A 6,478-nucleotide genomic window follows, 5' to 3' on the forward strand; every position below is an offset into this window, starting at 1 on the left:
AAAGAATTCACCAGATCAAAAATCCGGATTTCGATTTGCCGAAAGGAACGCGAAATCCGTTTTAAGATCTAATATCCGTTTTTGGATTCACCGGAAGGAAAACACCCTAAGAAAGCATCTACACAAGCACTTGTCTTTTGCAAAGGCCAGTCTACTTAGGTTTACACCAGGCCCCGGTTGTTCAAACGATGGATTGCTTTATCCACCGGATGAATCACTATCCAGGGGTTCAGCACGTGTGTAGTTCGACGTATGAATCTAAGTCGATCTTTTGCCGCTCTATTCGACTGAGCTTGTCGGCAGAGTCGACCCAAATACAAAAGTGCCGTTCCTGAATTGATTCATACGTCGAACTTAACATGTGCCGAACCTAATAATCAAGTTCGACGTTGGAACCGGGCCTTAGTCGCGTAGCCTCCCACGCAGGCGTTTTAAGGGGAGCTCGTATTTCGTCCCTCCCCACAGCCGGCACAACAGACGAGGTGTTTTGCCAAAGGAGGGTTTGACTGTAGTTTACATATCACGCTTTTAAATCTAATCTCCTTTCACCTGTCGCGTTAATTATAGGGCCTATGAAAAAGCCGGAATCCGGAATCCGGAACCGGAGCCGGAAATGGAACCGGAACCGGAACCGGAACTTAAATTGAGACTGGGTTAAACTGGGAAGCACTGAAACCAGGAGTGCTTACCATTTTACAGAAAAAAATTCCGGTTGGGGTGTCGAAAGCAAAATGGTAAGCGATTTAGCAGTTTACCGCGGAAAATCGGAAATACCACATCCTTTACGGGTTGAATCCAAAAAAAGGGAGAATTTGTATTGCGTGAGTCGGGAACCGAGAAGGAACCTAGAAATTGGTTAATGGTAAGCAACATTCCGGAACATTGCGGAACCGGAATGAACGGACTACCTCAAAACGTACTCCCCAGAATCAGCCCATGCTGTTCCGCCGCAGACTCGAGCATAAATTCAAGGTACAACAACCTCACATTTTCACACGTACCAGGGGCGGATCCAGGATTTTTTTCAGGAGGGGGTGTACTCGTCTCTTGCTCTACTTCAACACCAATAAACCACATAGTTTTTTTTGCAGAATACCAGTTGTATTAGAAAGGTCATTTTAGGGGGGGGGGGGGGTGCGCACCCCTTGCACCCTCCCCCTAGATCCGCCCCTGCGTACTCACATTTCAATCGATTCGTCGCTTTGTCGCGATCTGTAAACGAAAACAGATATGTTTTTGCAAAATGGTAACATTTTTTCAAACTCAGTAAAGCGGAAAAGAATGAAAACTTTTGTATTCATACTCGTACCTTTTGTAAAAGGGATCCGTGTTCCATCCATTGTGAGGGAAAGGCGGCAAAGGGAGGAGGAGTACTCATGTCAATCATGATCCCTAGTTGCAACGCTCACGTGATATGAAATTCTCGAAGAAAAATTTTGCACCGTACGCAAAAAATGCGACAGTAAAAAATATAATAACAATAAATAAATATAATGTGGGAAGGAAAAGTCTTGATCGAGCAATGATTGTTAGTGACACTCTCAAGACAGAAACGTTTCCAGTTTTTATTTCTTAGGTTCGCGTTCCGGTTCCGGTTCCGTTTCCGGCTCCGCTTCCGCTTCCGGATTCCGGCTTTTCCATACGCCCTTAATTATATAACCCGCACCGCTTTCACTTGCGCGTAAACATTGTCTTAGGATGAAAGTTTTTGCTGAACAGAACCTCTTGGTGGATGTTGAATATCGATCCCACTGGACAACATTTGTCTGGAAGGAAAATAACCCAAACGGCTCGGGCAAAAGAAGTCACGATCACCCTTGATTATGAATGAGGGCCTCCCAGGGGGGGGGGGGGGTGGGGGCGGGGGGGTTACATGTTCCCTTGTTCCCTAGAAAAAATTGGAGTTTTTCCCTTGTTCCCCAAAAATAAATTAAGATGTTCCCTGAAATTCACTTTCATCAAGTTCCCCTGTTCCCAGAAATTCTGTTGCATGTTCCCTTGATCCCCAGAAATATTAATTAATGTTCCCCAGAATTTCAATCATATTTCAGTTTTCGATGGTCAGTATTTTCGTAAGTTTTACCTCGTTAGTCATAGTAGAGATAATCCTCAGCAAAACGCCTCTTTCGTCTCCTTGATGAATGCCGCATCACTGAAACACTGAAATATTACTGAACTGCACTAACCAGTAATGAATAATTGAAGACATTTTTTTGGTATCATAGTGCTACATTGTGTCTGGATTTTCAGTTCCACAAAATATTAAAATAAATACTTCTCATTTTAAAAGTGATATTTTCTCATTCATCTTATTGGATGGTTGTCTGAGAAATCAGGTTAACCTGTACAGTAGTATGAATAAAGTCAAGAAAGTCTCACTTGGAGATATTTTTATGTACGCTCATAAGTGTAGCATTGAAAAATCAGAGCATGACTTACCTATCATCTCCCTTTGATGACTAATAATCTGTGGTAAAGCAGTCTCCCACTGTTCTTGCATGTCAATTTGAAAAATTCGTCCTTTAGGCCACTCAGGTAGTTTTGGCCGAAAGTATTTTGAAGACAGCTGAATTTTTGAACTTAACGATTTTTAGCATTGCACATTTCTTCTTGATGCCAAATCCTTTCTGCAAGCGGCTTAAAACTGACGTAAAATCTTTATCTGAAACAGTCCTCATACCGAGTTCAAAACACCATCTTTCTGTGGGCTTTTCATTTCCATTGTGATAAATTGAACCGGTAACCGGTACAATTACCGTTGTCGCAGATTGAGCTTGAATTCCTTCTGTTTCCGTTGCCATTTATTAATAAATGGTTAGCGTTTCTAGACATGGAACACCAAAGAGAAAATTACCATAAAAATGGCGGTCCACCCGACGGAGTCTCTCCCAAGGTTCCCACGCGTTCTAAACTCGTCCCCAGTCGTCACCAGTTCACTTGTGAAGATTAGTCGCCAGGCTTAGTCGTCGGAAATGCGTGAAATTACAGAAACGTCGGAAATGTCTTCATAAACAGTTAATGGAAATCTCTCCAAAAGTTAGAAAATGGTCGAAAGTCAATGTTCCCTTGTTCCCGAATATCCCTCAACAGTTCCCTTGTTCCCTAAAAGTTATTTTGAAATATCCCTTGTTCCCTAAAAGTAAATGGCGATGTTCCCTTGTTCCCTAAAACCCCTGGGAGGCCCTCATGAATGCAGACCTGTGAATTATAGATTTGTAAATATTGAATGTTGCTACCCTTTTGGTTGTCAATAATCGCGTGGCGACCTAAGAACGTCTCAGCAGATGACTGTCAATATTACAGTCAAGCCAGGTCAAGCGTACCCCACAAGCTCCCATTAATGAATTTGTTATTCGAAAGTTGATAGCCTGTGAACAGGCTCTCTGTTTGGGGAAAGGGTGAAACAGAGAGCCTATTCACAGGCTTGAAAGTTGAATCCGTTGGTAGTTGTAGATTTCAGATTCATCTCTGCATTCTTCCATGCGTAATGAGCCGTGAATTAACACGCGAGGCAGTTACGAAATTTCTACCAACTCAGTTTCCGTGAATTTGATGCAAATGTCTTCTAAGAAATATAATCCATTCAAAGATTTTCAATCTGACCTAATACAAAGAAGTTCTCGTTAGATATTCACTGCTCATTACGCATGCAGAAATTGCGATTTGAATTAATTTGACAAAAGATACGGGAACCACTAATAAACGGATTTATTTTTCAGATTATCAATTCATTAATAGAATCTTGATGGGTACGCTTGACCTGCTTTGACTGTAAAATGGCTGATTCGAGGAGAAGAATGGATAGCCCCTGGTCTTGGTTTATTTGTTTTGCCGCTTTTATATCTCTGACGTTCCATAATGGCAGCTACTATAGCTTTGGACTGTTTTTTCCATCTCTGCTGAAACATTTCAGGCAGCCCATTGCGATAACTGGTAAGCGTTTGTTACAACTGGCTACAGGTTCTGAGCAGTAAACGCAGTTAACTTAATTAAGGAGCGAAAAACACTGATTTATTTGATTATTCCGGCTCACTATGTAATTATATTAAAAGCCATCCACTACAAACAACTTGATTTCTATTCCACAAATAATACTTGTAACGCGAGCGAAGGTTAATCCAATAGGTGGTTCATGAATATTCCTCGCTTCAAGCAAACCACGCGAAACAATTTCCATTCTACAAGCACTAAGAACGCGCTAATTGTTATAACTGTAAAGGAGAAAAGGAAGCCGTTAACCAGTGTGTGCAATAAACATTGGCTTGTTCTTAAAGCCAACTACGCTACTACTACACACCGTTCTATATGGCGTACATTTGCGGACAAAAATAATTGAAAATAAAATACAATTCGAAGTTCAAAAATTAGACTATCCATGTCGAAATCTCGTCATATGAATTTGAAATCGCAGTGAACGCAGTCGAAATAGCATCATTCGAACTTGAAGTTACTTTGAACAAGTTGAAACTATAAAGGGAAAACTCGACATCGCGGATGTTGAAGTTCAAATCACCATTCCAACTAAAATGCAAATTCACGCATGATTTGAACTTCAATTCACCTTCTCCACTCTAATAAGCTACTTAATCGTGAACAATGCAACCATAATCTTCCTCAAAATTCCAAATGAAACCTTTAATTTGAACTTAAAGTCACGTCACATATTCGAATTCGAAAAACCAAAGTTTCGCTACACTTTATATACGGGATGTTTGCATAACTGCATTTTGGCGCGAAAAGATTTCCCTTCACTCGAACTCTCTGGTCAAATATGGCGGACAATGTGAATTATAAGGGTGACTCTAGGATAATTCAAGAGATTGAGAGGGCTGCAAACTTTGTTTTCTGTAAAATTCGAACTTCGGTCTGACACGGTACCTCGTCGATTTGGCTGATTTTTGGCATGTAGTCTTAGAATGGTTTCCTAAATACTGAATGCTTATTCTAAGGTTCGAATTCTCTTTGGTTTCAAAGATACAGGAATGACAGTTTTGACGAGGCCTCGAGGGGCCGCCATGTTAGTGAACTGAAGGACGTTTACGATAATTAATTCTAGCTTTATCATTAACATAACGTAATAGTGACTCATACAGTTGCAAAGAATTATCCTTCCTCCTTTCATTTACCTACTTTTATCCGAAAATGGTTTAGCCTGAGCTACGAACGGCTATAACTTCTCACAGCACTTTTACGGTACTTAAAAGGTACACAAATTTTTTAGAAACTGGAAGGCCAATATTACCCATGCCACATCGATTTAGAGTAAGCCGTTTTCACTAAACATAGTTTGTTTATAGATAAGTTAGCTAAGTTTGTTTATAGTTAATTGAGTTAATTGGGCAAATGTAACGGAGCAGAACTACAATTGCATGATTTGAACAGATAAAGCTAGAATTGTCCGCCATATTGACCACAGAGTTCGAGTGAAGGGAAATCTTTTCGCGCCAAAATGCAGTTATGCAAACATCCCGTATGTACAGTGTAGCCGAAACTCTTACTATTTCCGGTTCCTGTGTATTTTTATTTTTTTAAAGTTCTAAGTCAAATAATTTAGCCTAATAATTCAAGGAGTTCAATTTCAATATTATTCATAAATATATTCGCTGTGGATACAAACGGTAATAAATTATGCCAGACATGCCTTCGCCTCTTTCTACAATATTCCCTCTCCTTTTTTCGTTCGCTCTATTTTTCATGCTCTCTCCTCTATCTAAACGCCTAGAAAAGTCTAGTCTTAAATAGATTTAAAAATATTGGAGGGATCAATGGTTTTAAATGATGCTGGCCACCAAGGCCCAATACGTTTATGATTTGTGCTTCTGCCTTGCTATTCTTATTGTAATTGGGTTCAACAGAAGGGCGACTTTAATTCAGACGTTTGGATCATATTTATACATTTTCGAAAACAGCTTCAGTCTCAAAATTTACTAGAAATTAGGTCATCTTAAGCTCAACGTTTGAATCAGTCAGGTGCCAGAATCGTGTAGCGCGGCAGACGATGTCGAACTTGATTGCTCTGCCCGAACCAAATTCAAAACTTTGATTCAGACGTCGCGCTTCTGCCGTGCTTTTGTCGAGCAGAATAGACCCTATATCCACGGTTTTTTCAAATTTTGACTAGGACCAGAAAAAAAATGCGTCCACACAGCTAAAAAGAACGCCTTAAAAAGGGATGTTAAGGTTGAAAGTGATTAACGCAAAGTCACAAAGTCGTCAAATTTTACTGAGAATTATATATCTACCTAATATGAAAACCGGGTTAGCAAACATTTTCTAATTTCTCTTAACTTCCCCTGCCTAATAGCTTCTTTACTGAGTTGTTTGCTGATGTCCTTTTTTGTTCATTTTGTGGTTAGCGATTTGTCTAGAAGTGGCTGTAGAAAGAATTTGGAGAATTTCTATCTCCCGCAACCCCCACCCGAACCCCTTCACTCCCTCGCCGCTCTGTTTTTTTTTTTCGATCCCACCCACAATTCTC

Source organism: Porites lutea, chromosome 11 (assembly GCF_958299795.1).
Source record: "Porites lutea chromosome 11, jaPorLute2.1, whole genome shotgun sequence".
In the NCBI taxonomy this organism is placed as follows: domain Eukaryota; kingdom Metazoa; phylum Cnidaria; class Anthozoa; order Scleractinia; family Poritidae; genus Porites; species Porites lutea.